General features: G+C 35.9%; 1 non-coding gene across 1 annotated transcript; it reads left to right on the top strand.

Annotated features, from left to right (window-relative positions):
• The first annotated feature begins 4,103 nt into the window (after positions 1 to 4,103).
• Positions 4,104 to 4,210, top strand: LOC120084284. Its single transcript, XR_005483649.1, has one exon. It is a non-coding gene; the product is annotated as a small nucleolar RNA R71 (small nucleolar RNA).
• Positions 4,211 to 26,222: the final 22,012 nt, after the last annotated feature.

Here is a 26,222-nt window from a genome sequence, read left to right on the forward strand (position 1 = left end):
CCAGAGAGCTTCCTGCACTTTGTTAGCAATGTGATTTTTGAAAAAGTGAAATATAACCTTACAACTCTCTTCAACGAGTTGCAGACATACCAATCTTTACTGAAAAGTAAGGAGAGGTAGAAAGGTGAGGCAAATGTTGCTTCATCCTCTAGGACATTCCATAGAGGTTCGACCTAAGGAACCAAGTCTTCACCTTCTGCTTCTAACTCTGCAAAGGGGAAGAAGAAGAAGGGTGGTAAGGAAAAATGGAAGGCACCTGCTAACCCACCGCCTGTCGCCCCAAGTAGGCGGCCACAAGTTGCTAAGGGAAAGTGTTTCCACTGCAACCAAGATGGACACTGGAAGAGGAACTGTCTTCGGTATCTGAAAGAGAAGAAAGCACCCAAGGTCGATAAAGGTAAATGCGATTTACTTGTGCTGGAAACTAGTTTAGTGGAGAATGATGATTCTTTCTGGATAATTGATTCAGGTGCCACTAACCATGTTTGTTCTTCTTTTCAGGGGATTAGATCTTGGCGACAGCTGGAGGCTGGTGAGATGACGATGCGAGTAGGCACCGGGCACATCGTCTCAGTTGTGGTAGTGGGTGACTCCAATGAGCTTTACAGAATAGGTTTCTTATTTTAAAATGATGTATAATTGTTCTTGAACTAAGAGACATCTTATTTCTGTAAAGAGTTTATTGCTATGTAAATATACTATCTTTCTTTATGTGGATTAAGTGTTTATTCATAAAGATAGTGTCTTTATTTTCATAGCAAATCTGAAATCGAATTTATATGTGCTAAGGCCGTTAGCCTTAATTCCCCCATAATACTGAAATGTTCATAACTGCCATAACTCGATCAAAACGTCGACGAATTTCTCCAAAAGAAAATGCCCAACTTTGGCATCTTCGTTTAGGGACATCAAATCTCAATAGGATTGAGAGATTGGTGAAGAATTGACTTCTAAGTGAGTTAAAAGAAAATTCTTTACCAGTGTGCGAATCTTTGCCTTGACGCTAAGATGACTAAATGACCTTTTATTGGAAAAGGTTATATAGCCAAAGAGCCTCTTGAGTTAGTACATTCTGACCTTTGTGGTCCTATGAATGTGCTAGCCCGAGGTGGCTGTGAGTATTTTATCAGTTTTACTGATGATTACTCCAGGTATGGGTATGTTTATCTTATGCAACGGAATTTTGAATCCTTTGAAACGTTCAAAGAGTTCAAGACTAAAGTTTAAAACGCATTGGATAGATGGATTAAAACACTTCGATCGGATTGAGGTGGAGAGTTTTTGGACTTGCATTCCAGGACTACTTGATAGAACATGGAATCATTTCCCAACTCTCAGTGCCGGTACACCTCAGCAGAATGGTGTAGCGGAGAGGAGAAATAGAACCTTGTTAGACATGGTTCGCATCGATGATGAGGTTACGCTTCCTTATCGAACTCGTTTTGGGGTTTCGCAGTGGAGACTGCGGTATATATACTCAACTGTGTTCCCTTCAAGAGTGTTGCAAGAACACCTCTGGAGTTGTGGAACGGGCGTAAAGTTAGTTTATGTCACTTCCGCATTTGGGGCTGTCCTACACATGTGCTTGAGGCTAATCCCAAGAAGTTGGAACCACGGTCGAGGTTATGCCTCTTTGAACGCTACCCCAAAGGTACACGAGGGGGTTATTTTTATGATCCGACGAAAAATAGGGTGTTTGTTTCAATAAATGCTACTTTTCTGGAGGAGAATCAAATAAGGGAGCACAACCCACGAAGCAAAGTCGTGTTGCGTGAGCTTTCCAATGAAACTACTGAAACTTCAACAAGAGTTGTTGAAGAGTCTGCTACATCAGTAAGAGTTGTTAATGGTAGTTCATCCAGTAGGTCAGTTCCACTTCAAGAGTTGAGGGAACCTCGACGTAGTGAGAGGGTTGCGAACCAACCCATTCGCTATTTGGGTTTCACAGAAATCCTTGCTATGGTAAAGATGGTGACATTGAGGATCTGTTGTCTTATAAGAAGGCAATGGAGGATGTTGACTGGGATGGCGACGTTGATAAACTGTGTGTCTACAAGAAGATCATCAACGCTTCAATAGTCTTCTTAGTGTTGTACGTAGACGATATCCTACTCAATGGGAATGATGTAGGTCTACTGATTACAGTTAAGAACTGGCTAGCAACCCAATTCCAAATGAAAGATTTGGGAGAGGTGATGCATTATTTTATGATGTGGAATTATGGATGAAATGCGATGATGAAAATGCATTGAGCACTCAAGTTTTCTCAGCGGAATCCAAGTGTAAACCCCACTGAGTTTCGTGGTAAGTCCAGGGTCGAACTCAGGGACTTGGGAAAACAATATGCGGTGGTAATTTTCAGGAAAACCTTGCGGTAATCGGTAACTCAAATAGTTGTTTGGTTTTGTTGATTGCGGTAATGAAAAATAAATAAATTCGGCGGAGTTCTAAAAGAGTTGATAAAACCGAAGATGCGATGAGTATGTGGTGAACGGGTTGAGAAGGGTTTCGGCTAAAATTTCCTAGGATGCGTTCATGCTTTGCGGTCATGCAACATGCATACAACAGTAAACCACCTCTCAGTGCGAATGCCATGGCTTCTAAGGCTAGAATGCATGCGATATATGCGATAAGTCTATAGAACCTACACATAAGCCTCTCTTCTTATTTATGCGATGAAAAAATGACACACACACAAATAAGGCAACCACGTAATATCATTCCTATCTCTAGGATGCATGCGATGCAGGTTGGCAAACAAAGCTTATCTCTTAGTCCCTATCTCTTGTTTAGGGATTTCAGTTTGACAAACTGCATAAACAGGATGTATTCAAGATTATCTCTGAGATTTCAGCTCAGGGATAGGGACTAAGAGATAAGCTTTGTTTGCCGCAAGCAGAAGAGTCTCTATCGTGGGCGTGAGTGTGTCAATACTCAATTGTTTGAAGATTGATAATGGCATTATGTTTATACTTGCCCCAAGATCGCATATCGCTTGTCTAATGTAGACCCCTCCAATGGAGCATGGTATCGTGAAGATTCCTGGGTCGCCCAATTTTGGTGGGATCATAGTATTTTGCGTTGCGGCCACTATTGCGATCTTTTCTTCATCATTTTGTTTTTCTTTCAATCTTTGTGGAGTTGGTAATAGCTGGACTTCTTCTATCTCATGTTCTGAAGGCTTGAGGGTGGATGCAACTTCGGGGTTCTTTTTCTTAGGCTTTTCCGAATTATAAGTCAACGGGTCCTCGGATATCACCGCACTCAAGTTGGTCGCAATGGCTCCTCCCCTACTTTCCCAGTCATGTTATTGCTTAGCAAGGAGACTGCTAAGCATTGTTCCTTCCTGGTATCCCCAGCATTGCAAGGGAGCTTAGTTGAGCTCGGCAACGCTCCTTGCGGTCTATTTTTCAGCTCGCCTACAATTTTTCCTAGTTGAATTTCTAGATTTCGAATGGATGTTGCTTGATTCTGAAGCACTGATTCGTTTTTCTCAATGTACTGCTTCAACAAGCTCTCTAAGGACGAAGATTGTGGTGTTTGCGAGCTGCTCGCTTGACTATACGTTGGATCGTTGTTTTACGGGGAAAATTCGGGTGGCCCTCCTTTTTGCGCCACTGGTTGGAAGCTTTGTTGTTGATTTTTCCACGCAAAATTTGGGTGGTTTCTCCACCCGGGGTTATATGTATCGGAATAGGATTATTCTTTATGAAAGTATACTGACTACGGGTTTGCTGGGCTATGTCTTCCATCGAATGAGCATCTCTACAAATGACACAACTTGCGGTCGTTTGAGTAATTGCGTTGACCTGCTCTTTCTTCACTCCCGTCTTATTAATTGCGATGACTTGTATCAAACCCATCATCGCAGTCATTTGATTTTGCAGGGATGCTATGGCCCTGTTGTTTGCGTCATTATCTTTAATTCTTAATCTTTGATCGCTTTCCCACCAATCCTCGTAGTTTTTGGAAATGCGATCAAGTATACTCTTTGCCTCCTCATATGTTTTGTCTAGCAGACCACCAGCGACTGCGCATTGGTAGTGGTCTGCGAAGAGGGATTCAGTCCTTGGTAAAAAATTTCCATTTGCAGGCAGTCTGGTAAGCCATTATGTGGACAGTCTCTTACCAACCGCTTGAACCTTGCCCAGGTATCGCTGAGCGATTCGCCATCTTCTTGTTCAAAATTTGTTATTAATTTTCTTCTCCTAGCATTCTCGGTTGGAGGGAAATACTTCTTCATAAACTTTTTGACGACTTGTTCCCACGAGGTTTTCTCCCCCGGTTCGAGAAAATATGCCCATTTTCTTGCTTGATCACATAAGGAAAATGGGAACAAAGTGAGTCAAACTTCCTCGATGGAGATATTCGGGAACACAAAAGTGTTGCAGATTTCTATGAAGTTTCGGAGGTGGGCGTACGGGTCTTCGCCACACCTTCCTCCAAACTGCCCAGCAGCCTGGATCATCTACAACATTACCGGCTTCATTTCAAACCTCGATCCATCTAACGCTGGTCTCATGATTCCTGGAGAGAAATCATAGAGATTAGGCGACACATAGTCCCGAATGGGTCTATTGCGGTCATTCGCAGGAAGGATGGGGTTGGCCATTATATTGTTCGCGTTTACGGCCCTTGCTTCTAGTTGTTCTGCCATTCTTGGTGTTCTCTCTTGTTTTTAGCAGTTGTCTCTTAGTTTGCATCAAAATGTTCTCTCAATCTTCAGGTCGTAATTCGCTAGAGATTGAGAGTCTGCAAAGAAATCAGAAAAATTACCGTTAGCACACTATTTTGCCAAAGTCCCCGACAATGACACCAAAAACTTGATGCGTTATTTTATGATGTGGAATTATGAATGAAATGCGATGATGAAAATGCGTTGAGCACTCAAGTTTTCTCAGCGGAATCCAAGTGTAAACCCAACTGAGTATGCTGATAAGTCTAGAGTCGAACTCAGGGACTTGAGAAAACAATATGCGGTGGTAATTTTCAGGAAAACCTTGTGATAACCGCTAACTCAAATAGTTATTTGGTTTTGTTGATTGCGGTAATGAAAAATAAACAAATGCGACGGAGTTCGAAAAGAGTTGATAAAATGGAAGATGCGATGAGTATGTGGTGAACGGGTTGAGAATGGTTTCAGCTAACATTTCCTAGGATGCGTTCATGCAACATGCATACAACAGTAAACCACCTCTCGGTGCGAATACCACGGCTTCTAAGGTTAAAACGCATGCGATATATGCGATAAGTCTATAGGACCTATACATAAGCCTCTATTCTTATTTATGCGATGACAAAATGACACACATACAAATAAGGCGACCACATAATATCATTCCTATCTCTAGGATGCATGTGATGCAGGTTGGCAAACAGAGCTTATCTCTAAGTCCCTATCTCTTGTTTATGCAGTTCCAATCTTGCTCTCTCGAGTATAGATTCTAACCTAGCTCTCTCAAGTCTTAGGTTCTTTCTTTAGACTCTCTCTCGAGTAGCTCTAAAGGGGTGTTTGGCACAACATAACACAAGACAATCGCAAGCAATGAACATCCTAGGTCATGTTAGCTTAGTTCTTCTTAACCCATTCGACAAGTTTAGCTACTCATGCATGCTAAGAGAGTGAACAGATGTAGAATAAGAACTTCTATTGTATGAGTATAAAAATGAAGTACAAAATAACAATGTAAGAATAGAATAAAGAGCCTGGTAGCAATCTCTTGCTTCCCACGCTTTTACACTGTCTTTTCTACTCGTGTTCAAAAGATAATCTCGTTCTCGTGAGAGTCGGCCCGCTCTCTGCTTCTATGACTCCGGGTTCTCTCTCGAGTTGCCCTGAGCGATCTTCCGGCCTCTCTACTCTTCCCTTGCTCCGGCTTAAAAATAAAAGAAAACCATGGACAAGACTAAAGCTCTTAAATCAATAAACAGGTGAACTCGTTAACTGGTGGAACCCCTTTTCTGAAGGATACCTTTGGTATTTATAGAGCTTCGGGGTGAAGGCGGCTTCTCTCTTATCATTGCACAGATGGGATGGATTTAATTCCCTGACTGATGCGCCAAATATTTGTCACCGAAAAGCTGAATGTACTTGTTATCATTAGTGGCTGTCAACTTAATTCAGATTCAACCGTCATCAGATTTCTGTCCCATCGTGATAAATTATGCCTTTCACCCAGATGTGCCCACCAAGTTTCGTCAACTCTATACGGCAATCCTTCTTGAGCAGATGTTTGCAAACACAAATCATCGCAAAGCCTTGCAGTAATGCTGCACTCGACCAGTGATTTCCTGTGATCGCTCTTTCCGTCTTACGTCAACGCATATTTTGCAAATAAAAATACAAAAATCAATTGTTTCTATGCGATGAACGCATGCGACCGCAATGTTGTAAACTTAATGCTTTTGGACGCAATTTAACATATTTTATTAGCGCAAGCCAATATTGTTTAAGAACTTAGCACTATGATAACGTGCATTTCTGTCCTGTAGTTTGTAAACAGTTTATACGAACGCTTGTGTTGTTAATATATGATATTTACTTCACATCTTGTATTTTTTCTCAGTTACTTGTTTTATTTTCTTTACCACAAACCAATAAACCTAAAATCCCTGGTTATCTGTATGTGACTCAAGCACATATGTGGTGACATACAAGTGGCTCATGTCTTGAGTGATAACCAAAATGGTCTGTAGTATATGGATATAGGAGGGAAATCTTATCCTGGTAACGCTACGGATGCGGCCCGCTTTGTAGAATGGTCACAAGTGTTATGACTTGTCATAGATGGTCTGATCCTGATCATTCGAGTTGGGGACATGCGAGCGGGGGCGTCCTATACAAAGAGTTTGTATAAGACCTGACCACGAAGTGTTAACGTCTCGTTATATAAGACCGTTCATGACAGAGACTTCACTTCACTAGGATGACCATAGGTAACATGACCTCAATCCTGAGTGAGTTGGGAACTCCCGTCATTGAAGGCGGTCCTTTAATTTGTATGGGTGCGAGTGGCCAGATCGCCGATTCAAACCTACCATTTTGGGGATTCGTCTAATTTGGGAGCTTGAGTCACATACAGACTCTCTAAAGGACCATCCACATCGTGCCTAAATGATCGCACACTGTTTCCTACACGATCGAATAGCTTCTCTAAATGATCGTATAGTGTGTTGATTTTACTAAACAACAGTATACCTTTTCCTAAACAATCGTTTAGTAAATCCTACACGATCGTGTAGCTCCTCCTAAATGATAAGCAGTCTGCTATGCGATAGTGTCTTTATCCCTCCCACTCGCTTATCGCCTACACGATTCATGTTTTCTCCTTCTCAACCAAATTCACCAAAGACCACGCTTTGGGTTTTCACTCCGAGAATACTCAGGGCTCTATAGTGGTGGTGTTGTCCCCGTGACGTTTGTGTTCGTGTGGTTGTTCGTGCTGCTTTTGTTGATGCTGTTGTTGGGCGTTGGTAGATCGCTTGGAGTTTTTCGCTGCGTTGGAGTTCTGAAGTGTGTAGAACGTCTTCAACTGGTATGGAACTCTTACCCTTGTTATTATCTTGTTCTTAGCATGCCGTTAATCAAGATTTGTCTGCATAACTGTATCTATTGAATGTATAATATGTATTTCGATCATGGTGAGATCGGAGCGATCCGAACACGCTCATGGAACTCCTAGATATGAGATCCTTCAGATTCTCCAAGCTTTCTTTGGGCATATACCCATACACAAGCATCTGATGACCTCCGTTTGCCATTGATCATTCAATAGAATCGAATTGATTAAACAATGGAATGGAATGGAATTGAAATTATTGAATTGGATGGAATTGAAGTAGGTAGCGTACCAGTCATTCCCTGTGGCCTCAGGTTCCGTCCAAATCGAGGAGTCTAATAGTGATGAGCCAAGGGATCAAGCCAGGCCTGAGGTTGTCATCGAGGATGCCTTTGTAGATGGGGCCAAAACCACCCTCTCCAAGGAAGTTCGAGGAAGAAAAGGTCTGAGAGATAAGCTTCAACTCAACGAGAGTGAAGGCATGGATGTCAGATCTGGCGGGAGAGATGGAGAGGTCCTTAGAGAGGGTGGAGTTAGGGTTACTGAAATCTATTTTCAAAATCCTTTGGAATAAACTGGGCTTATTATTCATCACTACCACTACCTTCATCACCTCCGACGACTGCGACTCCACCTCACAGCAGCTCAAGAAAATGGATCTCCACTTCATTTTCTTTACCGCCATTTTTGTTTCCAAATCAACACACTATTAAAAAGAAAGAAGGTGATGAAGAAAACCCACGACCAGGCTAGACGACTAGACGAGGTTACCAGATCGCGACCAGAAAACGCACAACAAGATGAGGCTACCAAATCTNGGAGTCTAATAGTGATGAGCCAAGGGATCAAGCCAGGCCTGAGGTTGTCATCGAGGATGCCTTTGTAGATGGGGCCAAAACCACCCTCTCCAAGGCTAGACGACTAGACGAGGTTACCAGATCGCGACCAGAAAACGCACAACAAGATGAGGCTACCAAATCTGCGACCAGACGACCAGACGAAAACCCCCTACCGACGACCCGACCAGATGAACGATCGACCAGAGAATCGATTATTGAGGAAGCCCACTACCGATTACTAGACGACCAGATGAACGATCCACGACTAGATGAACGATCCACGACTAGATGAGCGATCGACCAGAGCTTTTTCGTGGAAGGAAAATGGGAGGGTTTTGGGGATGAAGAAGTTTTGTGTGAAAGAAGATAGAAGAAAGTTTGGGGGTTTGATGGGGAGAGAATTAATTTTACTAAAATGAAAAAATAACAGATCTTTAAAGTTGGTTTTAAACCGACATTGTAGCCTATCTTCAATATCGGTTTAAAATCGACGTTAAAGATCTATTTTTTTAAACTGACATTATACATCCGGTTTCACTTTTTCCAACCGACATTAAAGCATAAAATTCTTGTAGTATATACAAAGCGTTTGTATAAGATCAGACCACGAAATGATTAGTCTCATTATATAACACCATTAATAGTAGAGACTTACATTTCACCAGGATGACCATAGGTGACATGACCTGAATCCTGAGTGAGTTGTGAACTCCTGCCTATTAAGGCGATCCTTTGATTTGCATGGGTGAGAGTGGTTAGATCACCGACTCAGTATGCTTTCCATTTTAGGTATTCGTCTGATCGGAGAGATGGGAACACAGCTACACAAGATGGAATCCAATCATTCCTTGATGTTGGGGTAATTAGATAAATTGCTCCCTTAAGGACTGATTCCGAGCTTGAACAGTGTGGCCACACCCTCTCTTGGTTCAAGAGAGATTTGGTCATAGTTGGACTATAACTTATTGTTCATTAGAGGGATTAGTGGTACTTAATGAGTTAGATGTAACTATAAGAAAAAACGGTAATTTTGGCCTAGTTGTACTTACGAGCAATTTGTGAAGGGTAATCGCACTGTTGATTGGTTATATCCAATGGACACGAAAATATATCTGTAGTGTGAAAAATGCAGCTATCGGTCTTTAGTGGAGTGATTGACAATTAATGGATGTTGGGAATTTAATCAAAGAGTTTAATTAATTATCCAAGTACCATTAGAGCTTCAATCTACAAGTTCATAAAGTCTCCTCTGTAGCTCAACAAGGTTAATTAAGAATTAATTTTGGATTACTTTGAATTGTTCAATTTAATTGAGGAAATTAATTATATGTGATATAATTAATATAATGTATTTGATACATTATAACATAAAGTTTATTTTGAGAGGAATTAAATATTTGAATGTGATTCAAATACTAATTTTATGGATGAGATTCATATAATTAAATTTAGTATAAGTGTGAATTGTACTAAGTACCATGTATTATTGAAAACTATAGGTTATATTATATTTAATACAATATAATAACTATAGGTTATATGTTATATTTGATATAACATATAGTATAATAAATATTTTATATAATAAGGTAGTTATTATATAATTATATATTTTTTAATTATATATTTTTTTTTAATTTAATAAAGGAGGGAGTAATAAATCCCTCCTCTGGTTTTTCTCTTGATAGAATGTGTAAGTAGGGAGTTTAGTTTTTTGGGGTTATCGATCGTTTATTTCACGGTTGAGAAAATCTCACTGTTTTATTCTATGAAAAACCTCCTAAGAACATAGAGAAGAAAATTAAGTTTTCTTCTTCCTTTCAAAATCTCCTCTCTCTTCCCAAAGTTTTTAGCAGAGCCCACCACTCCTACTTAAACCCTAACATAGAATATAGGAGGTTCTCTTGTGGTGGTGGCCATTTGGGTTGCTGTTTTTTTGTTCGAGTTTTGAAGAGTTCGTGACTGCAGAAGGAATTACGTGAAGACCTTTTGGCTTCAAGGGTAAGTTTTTTTTTCCCCTAATTCCTTTAAAGCATGTTATAATTTCTTTTTTAAATGCATAATTATGTTCTATAAATTTTGATTATGTGAAAAATGAAAATTTACAATGATCTCGCTTTCACTACGGAACTTCACCATTCCGTCAATTGGTATCAGAGCAGGGTTTTTCTTGGCCCAATTACTATTTTTTTCCAAAATTTCTTTTACAGGTTAATGATGGGTATGCATTCTGTATATTATTCATGTCGATGAATGGTTGGTTGAATGTAATTTGTGATTTATGGATGTTTCGGAGTTAGACTTAAAATTTACAGCTTTAATTTTACAAATTTTTTGTAAGGACCCTTTTTTGGGGGGTTTGTGTGGAGGCCGTTCGTGAGTAGATGACCAGGTGTTGGTGAACGATTGCTTGATGTTCCAGCGAGAGCGAGAGCACCAGTTCGCTTGGAGAGAACGAGTTTGCTGTGGAGAAAGGTTCTTCAACTGGTAAGTTTTCTTGTTCTCTTGTTTGTTAATCTTAAAACATGTCGGTAATTTGTTGTATTATGCATATCTGTTATGTTAGAATGTAATTTTGTCACAATGTATTTGGAACGATCTGCTTCTTCTTAGAGGTACTCTTGTATAAGAGTTCCTTCATTCGCAGCATTTCAAAGCTACTATACAGTAGCCACTGTATAGTTGTGATTTGCATCGTTTCTTCTCCGATTAGGCCTCATAGAAATGGGGATGACACCACCACTTAGAACCCTCGGTATTCTTAGTGTGAGAATCTAAAAAGTGGGCTCTATTGGAATTTGGTAGAGGGGAAGAGGATATGAAGATCGTATACAATGACCAAGCAAGTGGGAAAAGAGAAGAGTCTATCATATAGACAATGCTTGATCGTTTAGAAGAAGGTATACGATCGTGTAGTAAATAGGTTGCAATCGTCTAGATGATCGTTTAGTAAACACTTGGCACTAGACGATCGTTTAGAAAAACGTAGGCGATCGTTTAGAAAGATGCGCGTTTGTATACGATCGTGTAGTAACATCGAGCTATCGTATAGTCTCTCGATTAGGTATGCGATGGGTAGTATACACTATATGTGAGCGAATTCTGTGATCCTTTGCAAAATGAAAACGATTTTCATTTTATTCTTCAATTACGAAAACTGATTGAAACTTCCCACTAACACACGGTTACGGAGAAAACGACGTGCACAATTATCCTATAATTTCAAATTTAAAATAATAAATATAATCATATTATATTCATTAACCTATAGTTTAATATCAAATATAAACCATAGTATTTTCTCCTCCACTAGATATAAATCATATTTATATCCATTCCTCCAATAGATATAAATCATATTTATATCCATTCCTCCAATAAATGTATCTCATAAATAAAATCAATCATATCATATATAATTAACCAGTTCAATTATATCATATATAATCAAACTCCCACTTGTCAATTTGAACATTTCAAACTAACCCAAAACTGATTCTCAACTTGCATCCATTGAGCTACCAAGGGAACCTAATAGACCTATGGCTTGAAGCTTCAATGACATGTGAATAGCTTACTAAACTCTTTAGTTACGAGATCCACCATCCGTTAACTGTCAGACATCCCACTAAAGATCGACAGCTGAACTCTCTTTACCACAAATATATTTCTGTGTCCATCGGATATAACCAATCAACAGTACGATAACCCTTCACAGATGCTCGTAAGTACAACTGGGCCAATTTACCGTTTGCCCCTGTCGTTACATCCAACTCCTTAAGTACCACCGATCCCTCTAATGAATAACATAGTCTTACAATGTATGGACACCTCTTGGGCCATGAGAAGGTGTGTGGTGCCACATCGTTCAAGCCCTGGGATAAACCCTTAAGGGAGCAATCTATCTACTTACCCGTGCTTCGGGGAAGGAGTGAATTCCATCTTGTGTAGCTGAGTTCCCAGCTCCCAAATCAGACGAATCGCCAAAGTGGTAGGTTTAAGTCGACGATCAGGCCACTCGCACCCATGCAAATCAAAGAACCGCCCTCAAAGTTAGGAGTTCCCAAGTCACTCAGGATTGAGGTCATGTTACCTATGGTCATCCCAGTGAAGTGAAGTCTCTGTCATGAACGACATTATATAACGAAACAGTATGGCTTAGAAAGTTTTTTATGGATCTAGAAGTAGTTCTAAACATGCATCTGTTGATCACCCTGTGTTGTGATAACAGTGGAGTAGTTGCTAACTTAAAGGAACCGAGGAGCCACAAACGCGGGAAACACATTGAGAGAAAGTACGATCTCATCCGGGAGATAGTACATAGAGGAGACGTGATAGTCAAGAAGATAGCCTCAGAGGATAATCTTGCTGATCCATTTATGAAGGCCCTCGTGGCTAAAGTGTTTGAGGGTCACCTAGTTGGACTTGGACTACGAGCTTTATAAATCTAAGGCAAGTGGGAGAATGTCAAGGGTATATAGATGCCCTACTTTATTGTATTTTCTCTTTTCTCAACATTATGTATTTGTATATATTAGTAACCCCTTGGGATCGACCTCCTACTTCCACTTTAACTACATGTTAGTTTTAATAGTTGTTAAGGCATTATAAATTTCATTTGCTTGGGTAAGATATAATTAACGACACCTATTTTACATCGATCAAATTGGCACCGTTGTCGAGGAACTGTGCAATTGACCTTTATGAAGATTTGAATTCCTTTTTTTTTAAAGAAAAATAAATAAAAACAAAAAAAAATAGTTAGTTTGATTAAACTATCCTTTTGTGCATGACCTGCTCCTCTCGGAGTGTACATTGTGATTTTGTTGTAGATATCAACCGTGAGGAGAGGAGAATACGAAAGGAAGGAACAAGAAAACAAGAAGGAGAATTTGAAGAATCGAGTCAAGAAGAGGAACCAATACAAACAAACACTATGGGTGAAGCAAGGGAGCAAACGTTAAGAGAGCTTGCCGAATCGAATTACACTCAACAACTGTTATGTATAGTATATCCAGAGACTACGGTACCTTTTGAATTGAAACCTGGTTTAATTCATCTTTTACCCACTTTTCAAGGTAATCCAGGTGAAAACCCACATAAACACATGAAAGAATTCCATTTGATATGTGATGCTATGCTCCCACACGAGGTAATACAAGAACACTTAATCTTAGGGCCTTTCCCTTCTCCTTGAAGGATGTGGCCAAAGATTGGTTGTACTACTTGTTGGCGGGATCGATTACCACGTGGAATGGTCTTAAGAAAAAGTTTTTAGAAAATTTTTTCCCTGCATCTAAGGCAAATAATATTAGAAAAGAAATATATGGTATAAAGAAATTGGTAAGAGAGTCCTTATATGAGTATTGGGAAAGGTATAAGCAACTTTGTGCTTCCTTTCCCCATCATCAAATTTCTAACCAATACTTTATCCAGTATTTCTATTCAGGATTGCTTCCATCTAAGAGAAGCAACATTGATGCAGTCACCGGTGAAGCTCTAGCTGAGTTTTAACCACTGAAGCTAGTCAACTAATATCGACAATGGTGGAGAATTTACAGAATTTTGGATTAAGGACTCTCGAATATGATGTTGTTTAGGCTAAAAAGGTTAGTGAGTTGAGAACTATCTAATTTAGTTTCCCTTTTTACTCTGGTTGCTCAAGGAGGACTTTCCCAAGTTAAAATATATGGAGCATGTGGTGTGGTTGGACATGCCTCCAAAGCTTGCCCACAAGGTCAACCTCAAGTGAATGAAATAGGATTCCAAAAGAAGTACGACCCCCATGGACAAACTTATAACAAAGGGTGGCAAGATCATCCAAATTTCAAATGGGAATCTCAAGGGCAATAAGAAAACCAGAATCAATCTTCTTCAAGCTCCTCAGGTATGCCTCTCGAGGATGTAGTGAAATCCTTTGAGAGTAAATCATCCGGAAAGCTCTCCGCTCAACTAGAGCATGCAAATGTAAGCACAATCACTCTAAGAAGCAGTAAGGAAATCCACTCATCCTCTCAAGATGCAACCCTGGTTCAATCTCCTCCCAATAAGCAAAAAAAGATAATGAAAGATCAAGAGAGAAAGGTAAATGAGCCAAAATAGACTCCTATTTTTTCTTAGGTATGTGATTACTCTCCTCCTAAAGTAGAGTCGTATGTACCCAAGACACCATTCCCTAGTAGATTAGCAAGACCTGAGGTAGAAGATACTGACCTAGAGCTTGTTGAGATGTTCAAAAAGGTACAAATTAATATCCCTTTGCTTAATGCTATTCAAAAAAATACCTAGGTATGCTAAATTTTGAAAGGACTTGTGTACTAAGAAAAGAAAAGGGAAGGAAGAGGAGAGAGTCTCTGTTAGCAAGAATGTCTCTACTTTGCTAAAAAAATATATGCCCAAAAAATGTAGAGATCCGGGAATGTTTACCTTGCCATGCAAAATAGGAGATAGAATTATCATGCTATGCTAGATTTATGTCCTTCCATAAACGTTATGCCTTTTCATGTTTATGAAGACCTTAATTTGGATGGCCTACAAAAAATGAATATTTGCACACGACTAGCCGATAAGTCATACATACAACCTCTAGGTATAGTAGAGGATATTTTGTTGAGAGTTGGAGAATTAATCTTTCCTATTGATTGTTACATTTTAAAAATTGATGAACCATACTCTACTTCTTCCTCTAATATTTTACTTGGTAGACCATTCATGAAAACTGCAAAAACTAGAATTAACGTAGATAAGGGGTCTTTATCAATAGAATTTGACAGAGAGGTAAAATCTTTCAACATTTATGACGCCATGAAATTTTTGGAGGAATATTATTCTCTTTGCTCCATGGAAACATATGATGAAATATATCACATTTTTTATTCCATGTTGGCAAAAATTCTAATTGTTTGGTAGCTCCTTCCATTCATTATGTTTTTTATTTTATTACTCATAACTCTTCTCATGCATCTCTTAACTTTTGCAACCATGATAATTCAAATAAAAAGCATGTTTCTAATTCTTCACTTCAATTTTCTAAAAAGAATGAATCTTCTTCAAAAGATGATAATGATAGTTCTTTCAACAACAAGTTTTGCCAAAATGTAACTATTTTAAAAGTAGATTCAAATTTTCAAAACAAAAATTGTATAAATGAAAAACCTTAAACTGATAATTCAAATTCAAAATTCAATTTTAATACCAAAAACAAAAACAAAACTTCTAATCTTTGCTCCGTTTTCAAAGTGCAGGTAAAAGGGATTGAGCCTAAAGCTCTCTCTTCTCCAAAGAAGAGCAAGAACCTTGGAAGTTGTTCCAAAAACGCCAAGAAGCAAAAACTTAAAAAGACCAAAAATTTTGATGTTCCCTAAAAAAAATTAAAAAAAAAGAGGAAAACTCTTCAAGGTGAACGGGAACAAACTCATAATTTACAATGAATGGCATGTAAACGAAGTCCAACTTGTTGGGTTTTATGTCCTAAAACTCGTGGTTTGTAAACATTAGAACTTATTATGAGAATTCAATAAAGTTGTTGTTGAATATATTGTTTTTTAGAAATCCAATAAACCTAAGTCCCTTGACTATTATATGAGTACTTGAACTTTATGTGGAGACATACAAGTGGATTAGGTTCGATTAAATAGTCAAAATGATCAATAGTATATGAATAAGTATGGGTACCTTATTCTGGTAACACTATTGGATGCGACCTACTCTGTAGTTGTTACAAAGAGTTGTAAAGTGCTACATACGAACTGATCCTAATTTGTGCATGTTGAGACATGAGGAGTGGGGGTGTCCTGTGCAAATGAGTTTTGTGCAAGATCGGACCACGAAACCTGTCACTCTTACTTTATAACGTTGTTTACTGTTTAAGACTGACGATTTCAAAGCGATGACCTAGGTAACTTAACCATAATCCTGTTTGTTCGGGATTATCCTTTGATCTACAAACGGTGAGAGTAGACTAATTGCGTCTGCTCAATAAGCTTACCATTTTAGGGATAAGACTGGATAAATAGCTGGGAACATAGGGTGCAAGAGGGAATTCACTCCTAACCGATTAGGATTAGTAGAGAGGTTGTTCCCTTCAAATTCTGATTCTGAGTCTTGAACAAGAGGCCTTACCCTCTCATTGGCCTGAGAGGGGTTCAATTTTTGTTGATTGAATCACAAATCAATTGTTCATTAAGGGTTCAGTAGAACTTAAGGAACAAGAGGTAATTTTGGGGGTAAAACAAAGATTCGACCCAACCGTTATTACGAGCAACCTATGAAGGGTTAACTTACTAATCATGGTTATATTGAGTGGACATAATATATCTGCAGTGAGGGGAGTTCAGTTATGGGCTTTAGTGGAATCATTCATTAGTTAACGAATGGGGTTAGATCAGTCTAATGAATTTAGCCGATTAATCTCGGATCGTTGGAGCCCATGATCTGTAGGTCCGCGAGGTCCCTCTACTAGCTCGTAAATGGGTACGCTTTAGGGTAGCTTGAGAAATTAATTTGAAACGTTCAAATTAAACATAACAAGAGAATAAATATTTAAATATGATTTAAATATATAAAATGATTATTGTGCAAAAATTAATTTAATATTTGATATTAAATTAATTAATTTTTCAAATTAATTTATGAAATTAATTTAAGAAATTCAAATTTTAAATTAAAATGATTTAAGAGTCATTTTGTATTTTAAAAATAAAATGGAAATTTGTTTGCATGGGTTGCACATAATGGAAAAAGAGTTTTTTCCATTATCATCATCTTTATGCTCACACACAAACCATGATCTTCTCTACCTTGATTCTCCAAGCATGAGATGCAAGCCATGCACTCCATCTTTTTATATGTTCATCTTGATATATAAAGAAGATTGGAGTTGTTCGAGGAGAAAAGGAGGAATACAGAATTTTGAGAGAAAAATCGTGGTGAAGAAGAAGCTGTCTTCTTCAACTTGCTGCTGTGAGCTTCCCTTGTTTCTTTACATCCTCAAGCTATTCTTGAGTCCCACAAATCTGCCTAAAGCTCCAAGAGCATAGTAGGGAAGGCTTTGAGGTGGTTCACATTGATATCTAGTGAAGACAACAAATGAACAGACGTTTTTCTTGAAGAGTTCTTCAAAGGTATGTTCTGAAAACCCATTTTTATGAACAACATGCTTTAGTTTTTGCCAAAATTAGTGGATTAGAATGCTTATAGATCCTTGATACTTCCGCTACATGTTGTTTAACTCTTAACACAATTGGACTTGCGTTTAACTAATCCCTCATATATATGACACCCCTCTTCACCAATGTTGAGCAAACGATGCTAAAAATTTGCAAATACAAGACAAATTTTCTTCTTTCCTTTTTCATTTTTCTTTTCTCTTTCTTTCTTTCTTATTTTTGCATTTTTTTTTTTACTAATAAATAGAATAATTGATTCCTTTTCTTTCCTTTGTAGGTTATCAAATATAAAAAATGAAGCTCTCAAGAAAGAACGAAACAAAAGTAAGAAAAATCTCTCTCAAGCATATAAATGATCAAACAAAAACTAGAGAAGTTTCTTTGTACATCCCTTCTTGTTTGTTTCTTGAATTTATTTGCTTATTCTAAACATAGAGGACAATATTCCATCTTTAAGTTGGGGGTGGGAAACAATGCATGCATGTTTGTTGGTATTATTCATGTATTCTTTCCTTTTTTTTTTAAAAAAAAAATGAGCCTCATCGAAAATATTTTCTTTACAATGACCTATATAGAATCATAATGCATATCTGGAACCCTTGAGCATCTGAGCTCGGGTTAATAGTTTATTGATTACTTAGACTGATGATATAGATTTTGCGATTCTTATCTGACATATCTAAATAAATTTGAGGCTCTGATTCATCTTGATAGCGTAATTTTGATTCTTTGAAAAACATGAATATTGAATTCTTTATGCTCCAAAAGACCATTTTACCTTGAATACAATAAATTCATGATTGAATAAATGCATGTTTGCACGTTCAAGAATCTCATTCACTTTATTCTATGCATCATTTTTTTTACATAATCTCTCGATTCTTATCAATGAAACTTTGATGACACACTCTTTCAAGTAAGGATACAAATAAAATTTTAGGTCTTTAAAATTTTCTAACAAAATTCGAAACTCATCTTTCAAAAGAAACTTTCTTTTCCTTTTAATTTCATAAAAAATCAAATACTTAGCTTTTTTAGATTTATTTAGAATCTTAAAGCTCTTAGAAATGTCATATCTACTTAAGTTTCTTTGTTACCTGATAGGAAAACCTTTGGTCTAAGAACAACAATCTTTTTAGAGTAGCAAGTCTAGACAAAGAGGAATAAAAAGGGTCTTGTGTATAAAAAGAATTGCTAGCATAAAAAAAAGCAAATTTGCAAAACTAACATAACCTTCATTAACATGTGTGTGTGGCTAAAGGTGAAAAGAGCTACCTTCATCGTATTTTTGTCAGGGCCCACGAGAAGAGAACGATAGGTTACCGGCGATGTGAGTATAAAAGCTATCCCTCTAGGTAAAAGAAATGCCAATTACATTTTGTGTGCATGAGTTTAAAAAGGCACCCTTGTATTAGAATTGCCTCTCTCCAATGCAAGTTAGGTATATCCTAGACCGATAACCGGGCCAGTGTGGGTGAAGAGGAATTGAGAGTTGGATATCTCCTTTCTATTATTTTAGACCTTTAAGTAAACTAAACTAGGTAGTCTTTTCCTTTATGATTTTGCAAGAAAAAGACTTTTTACTAAAACTAGGTAGTCTTTTCTTTTATGATTTTGCAAGAAAAAGACTTTTTCTTTTCAAAATAAGCTTCAACCTTTTGTTAGCAAAACTTTAAATTTCTAAATGCTTGCTTATATCCTTACTTCCTTGATTGTTGAGAAAAGAGATGGGAATCAATTCATTGTGTAAGACAATTGAATGTATTGACCATTTGAATGTGAGGATGAAAATGTGCCGACTTGTATAATCAATTTTGAATAATGAATGAAACTTTGAATAAACAATAAACAATCCATCTTTGTTTGATGTATGCATACTTCTATTTTTGACTTGTTCGAGACAACCAAGATCTAAGTTGGGGGTATTTTGATAGGTCTTATTAGAGCTATCTTATTAGTACTAATTTCCTCAATTATTCTTCAATTATTTACTTAAAATGCCTATTTTCATAGATAAATTCCAATCCCGACTCAAACGGAGTTATTTTGAAGGATTTGGAACTAATTCAAGCCAAACGACACCAAAGAATCACTTAAGAAGAAGATCCAAGATAAATTACCACTTTGCCCCTCAAGAGGAAAAATTCAACACACTTCAGCAATGCTTGTAGCATCGCAACGCTCCTCACAACACTAAGCCTGATGCTAGCTCGACGTTTGAAGATAGAATGCACCCATTTGCTGCAAAATAGGGTAGTGTCACAACGTTTCACCCAAAGTCGTAACACTCCAAAATTGACGGAATCGTTCGCACATGCGCCTTGCACAGCCAAGCATCAGTGCAGCGTCAAGATGCTAGCCCAACGCTTCTTGGCTTTATTACAATTTAGCGTTGCAATGCTACACTTGCAGATATACATTCAGTTGTTTCATTTTCAATAGGAGGAACGAAGAGAAAAATCATTTTTTTAGAGAGAGACTAGATCGAAACTAGAGGGAAAATTACTCAATTTTGTGTTTGTATTTAGAGATTTCTTGCAAATTTGGCAATTCTCTAGTGAATTGCTTCATGGATTTCATAATATTTTCAAGGATTTCTTTCAAGATTTCTCATCTCTATGGCTAGGTAATTCTTTTTCTTGGGAATTCTTAATTCTAGGTTTAATTCTTGAGTTCTTTTTGTATATTTTCTTGAATTTTCTTCATTCTTGAATGATCTTGGGCTGAATTTGAATAGAAATTAATAGAGGATAATTGGTGCTTTGATTCCATTAAATTCTTGTATGTAATTTTTGTTTGGCACTATTGCATAATAGTGAGGTAGGTTACAAAATTAAATTTTCTTATGTTAGTTAGGACTTTTTCCGAATTTAACTCTTGGAATTCTTAATTAGAACACTCATTCAATTATTCTTGAAACTTACTCTAATATGTTTCTTGAATGTCATAATCATGATAACCCATGTCTTTAAAGCAATCTAAGAAAAGAACAATGCTATATGGAAGTATTTTTTACTTAGATTAGGGCTAATTGATGTGATTCATGTTAATTAGCTATATGGGCCTTTAAGGATTTTTCCTTATTTGATTGTGGGATGTTGAGTTTTCAAGTAATTGTTCAAGAACAATGATAGGATTAAACCTAGTACAAAAATTCCCAAAAATCTTTTTCTATCAATTCTCTTCTAACAAAAATAGTAAGTTTATGTTACAATTTGCCTTTATCTTCATTTTAGTTAGCTTTTAGGTTCTTAGAGGTTCCCTTAGGATCGACCTCCTACTTCCACTTTAACTACATGTTAGTATTAGTAGTTGTTAGAGCATTATAAATTTTATTTTCTTGGGTAAGGTAAAACGATATTTTTTACCTAGCTATAAATACAAACGACCTGTGAAGGATCGACTTACTGATTATGGTTAAATCAAGTGGACAAAAATATATCTACAGCTATAGTGGTATGTCTTGGTGGTTAACGAATATTGGTTAACTTGAATTAAAGAGTTTAACCGATTAATCTCAAGTCGTTGGAGCTTATGATTTGTAGGTCCATGAGGTCCCTCTACTAGCTCGTAAAGTATTACACTGTAGATTAGAAAATTGAGCGAATTTGAAGTGTTCAAATTCGAAATTAGGGTTTTGAATTTGAAATGTTCAAATTTAATTTTAGGGTTTTGATAATTATATTTGATATAATTAACATTTAAATTTATTGAAATTAAACGTAAATTGGAGAGTTTAAAATATTTAAATATTGATTACATTATTAGGATTCATGTTTAAATTGGGTGTTTTATTAATTTAATATTTGATATTAAATTATTATTAATTAATTAATTAATTAATTAAATTTATTTATTATTTATTTAAATAAAAGTAATTTCAAATTTAATAATTCAGTTTTAGAAATTGAGTTTATTATTAAAATTAATTTCAATTCATTTAAATAAAATTTGAATTTAATTTAGTAAGTGAAATTATCCCCTTTTTTAGATTGTTAGTGGATTTTTCCACATTGACACCTTGCCCACTCACTTAGTACTAATTGAGGTGTCAATTGGTTGAATATGAGTACTTGCATGTTTAAATTTGTTAAATACTTCATCTTTCATAATTTTGAAGCTTATGCAATCTGAAATTTATGAAATTTTTGGAAAAATCCTTTTACTCTCAAACTCTTCCAATCCCTTGCCTAATCTATCTCAATCTTAAGTTTTCACCATTCAATCCAAGGCTGAGGATGGTAAAGAGTACTCTCTTGGTAGTCTACTAGAGTTTTGGAGAACCAAATCGTGGAATACAACAATGACTTAAAATGATTCTATAAAGGTATACATTATGAAACCCTCTTGTTTGTAAAATTGTTTTTTAGCATGTTTGTAACTCAAATTAAGTGTAATTAGAGTGCTTAATGATTCTGTTAACTTCTACTTTATGCTTGTTTTTCCTATAAAAAACGAGGGTGAAAGAGAGAAAAGAATGAATGAATGAATTCTACTACCAAGAAAGAAGAGAAAAATGAACGTGATCAAGAACAACAACGACGATCAAGATCTCCACAAACCAAAGCCTCGTACTCTTAAACATTTCAATTCTCAAAAGAGAATCATCACAATCAATTGATGATCGAAAAGGAAAAAGTCCTCAAACATTACCATTATCAAATAAATTTCAAATTTTGGGATCTTCCATCCGTTAAGGCCTTCTGCCTTGACAAACAACTCTTCTCCTATCAAAACTGAGGAGTCGTCTACTCCTCCAACTACTTATGTCCAAGCCATCATAAAATTAGACCCTCAAAATTCGGAAGGTATTCCTCCAAACAAAACTTTTAATTACCGACCATCATCATCTACCTCTTACTATAATAAAATCCAAACTTCATATATTACAATTCTTGAGCCAAATTCCTAGGAAACACTATTCCTAAAACAATCCAAAAAACATTTCCGTCAAATTTTCATTTTATTCTAAGTCATCCACAAAAAACTCGTTTATTCTATGAATTTATTCTTATTGTTATCTACTCAATTGAAATCACTCGTAACAGAAACAAAGACGACCTCAACTGAATCGCCTTTTCAAAAGTTAGAATTCTTCGTATTCTAACTCCAACCAAATGGAACCAAAGTATTTATACTAAAAAAATAATTTCATATTAATTTCTTCCACAAACTTATTCATGCATCCATTATCAAAATGCTTGGTACAATATGTTTTGGTTAAACAATTTTAATCATTTTTGGTTCATAATGTTTGACAAAACATGTATTCAAAATTTTCCATTATGGTTCAATGATTGCTGGAATATATTTGGTCTTAATAAGGCCAATCTACCATTTTTTTTTTTTTTTTTTTTGAAAGTTTTAAATACTTTCAAACAATATTTTCTCCAATTCTTTTAATTTAACTTTACATTTTTCAAATTATTTTCACTTGGCATAGATTTTTTGCTGGAATTACTCAATCACGGAGTTAAATGGAATCTCTCACCTTTTTGAACATATAGAGTCAAGTGGTGGGACAAATCCAACACAATTGTTGCTTCAAAAAATGTGGTGGAGAAATGGTTCTCTATCTATCCCCACAACATGAAGCCAAACTTACAAAAAAGTCAACAGTTCATGACTCAAAAATTAAGACTAATGTTACAATGACACAAGTATCTAATGAAGAAGAACCTAATGTTATCATTCAACAAATTCCGTCTCAATCCACTGCCAGCCAAGAAGAAAGTACATCCAACATTCAAGAAGAATATAATCAAGACGAATTTGCAAATTTTATGCATCACATTTACACTCAAACCCAATCCACTGATCCAAATCAGTAGAAGACAAAATTCTTACGTTGCAAATGAAGACAAAGTATTGTACATGGTCATCTTTTGTAAAAACGTGTCTTACAACCCATGATGTAAAGAATAACGTGGCTTGTTTTTGTGTAAATAAGGTAGTCTCCTATATCTATATAAATAAGGATTAGTGTGTGTTTGGAATACATTTTCAAGTGTTTAATTTAAAAAATAAGCCATTTCGGAAGATATTGGAGTGTTTGGAAAACACTCAAAATAGTTTTTCAAGTGTATTTTAATAACTTTTATCAAAAGTGTTTAAACGGAAATGATTTTTTGTGAAAAATACTTTTTTCTCAAATTAATCCAAATGGGCCCTTAGTAGATAGCTAGGGGCAGAGGTTTTCTATGAATCTTGTATGAGCTTCTTTTGAGTACTCTCTGTTGAAAAAAAAGAAAGAACTTGTACTTGTGAAATTTCAATAAAAGTTCTTGTTTCCTCTAATTTCTTCCTCTTTGGATCACCATTATCATCTTCAAGTATCAATTTCAATTTCAAGTATTTCTCAATTTTGATTTCCAACATTTTCCACCATCGAAATAAAATAAATTATTTGTTTATTTATCATTTTAATAATTCCAACATAATTATTGTTTTAATTTCCAACAAATAATATAAATTTTATTTATTCAGTTTTCCATACTTATATTAACTTCTTCATACCATCATTCCCACTGAACTTTATTAATGGGATTGATGAATGATTCATGAGAAATTTCTTTGGATTTATTATCAATTTTAATATTTTCAGAAACATTAGAGGTTGAAAGTTAATCTATTAATTGTTGAGCTTGAAGGGATAAAAGTTCAAATCTAATTTGAGAATTTTCTTTTTTGACATTAGAAATTTCTTCTTTTAATATATTATCTTCACTCAAAAAATTCTACTTGAGAATCAAATTACTCATAATCCTAGATGAAATTTAGAATATGCCTTTATACCTTCAATTGAAGACCCAAAATTAACTCAAATTGTTGAAAATGAATATGGCAATGTATAAATACAATTTCAATCTTCAAGAATAGAACTTCCTAGATTCTCTACTATTTATGTACCTAATCAGCTAAATACTTTTATAGACCTTCAAGGAGTCTGGTTTGATAACACAATACCACAACCTTTTTATACAAAAGAAAAAGATCCAACCTTATCTCCTACTCATTCTGATATGCACAATATTAATCAATTGAATGTTATATATAAACGCTTTATTATTAATAAATTAGAACTTGATAAAGAATTTTAGTCTGACAAAAATAAATTTCTAAGAGATACTTTTTTTAATCCTTTAACAAAATTGAATAAAGTGAAATTCGTGGTAGATACTACGACAAAAAATAAACATATATTTCTTCCATTTGATGAAACATATGACATATTATCAAAACATTACATCCTCTTTATATCAAACTATTAACACAAATACTTCCTTTCCCACATGAGAAACTATACGATAGCCTTTTCTGAAGTTTTTACATTTGTGTCGTCCATGTGCAACAGTGAAGAAAAAATATAGTGAATATTTTTCCTTGGTTTCTTGAGGTGTTTCTCTTTTGTGCTAATCCCAATATACTGGATTGTGGTACTGGAAATTAATTAGTCTGCGTTGGACTATGTAGGAAGAGATTTGTAGTGTGCATCAGACTCTTTTATAATCTTCATTATAGTAGAACCTGCAATTGCAGAAGTCTGGACATAGTTCTGGGTTTGGGGCAAACCAATATATTTTTGGCGTTGTTCTCTTTTTCCCTCCTCTTATTTTTTTTGTTATTTTATGATTGATAACCTTTTTTGGCTCTAACATGTGAAAGTGAAAATTTTAGATATAATTTAGTTTACACATTTGTATTTATATCTAGCATAAATTCCCAACAAGTAGTATCAAAGCTTTTAGTTCAAAGTCATGAGATCATCAGAGCCAAGGGTTTTTTAAGGAATCATGAAATTTGATAGAAAAAATTTTGGATACTGGAAGATGCAGATTAAGAATTTTTAACTTACAAGAAATTTCATAAGGCATTAAAGGAGAGGCCGAAAGAGATGTTAGATGAAAATTGATAGAACCTGAATGAAGAAGTAGTTGCAATCATCAGGATGTGTCTTTTAATGAACGTTGCTAGTCTTGTAGCCAACGAGACTAATGCAGTGAAGTTGATGGAAGCGCTTACAAATAGGTATAAGAAACCATCTACCAATAGTAAAGCTTATCTTCTTAAGAAGAATTTCAACATGAAAATGAATGAGGATGCTTCTGTTAATTTCTATATTAATGAGGTTACCACTTTAATTAAACAGTTGAAATCCATTAAGATAGAATTTACTGATGAGGTGTATGTTATTCAGTTATTGATGTCTTTACTTGATAGTTGGGAGACCATGAAAACTGCAGTGTCCAATTCAATTAAGGATAACACATTAAAGTTTTTCAGGGATTTGTGATTTAGTTATATCTAAAGAAATTCGCAAGAAAGATAGTACTAAAGAATCTGTTGTGACTAAGGGTAAAGGCAAGATAGACTCCAAAAATGATGGGTCAAGTAACAGTAATAAAACATGGAATAATAGAAATAAGGAGATATAGTACTTTTACTGTCGCAAGAAAGATCACTTCAAAAATCGTGTAGGAAATTAAAAAGGATAAAAAAAAAAAAAAGAAAACATGAGATAAACCGAGTTAAAACTGAAAAAGAAACGATAAGTCTGGTAGAAACTGATGAAGAAATAATTAGTGATGTCTATGTCTGTGTTGAGAGTAACATAGAAAATAGTAGTCGTTCATCTGAATGGACAATTGATAATATAG

Source organism: Benincasa hispida, chromosome 8 (assembly GCF_009727055.1).
Source record: "Benincasa hispida cultivar B227 chromosome 8, ASM972705v1, whole genome shotgun sequence".
Lineage (NCBI taxonomy): Eukaryota > Viridiplantae > Streptophyta > Magnoliopsida > Cucurbitales > Cucurbitaceae > Benincasa > Benincasa hispida.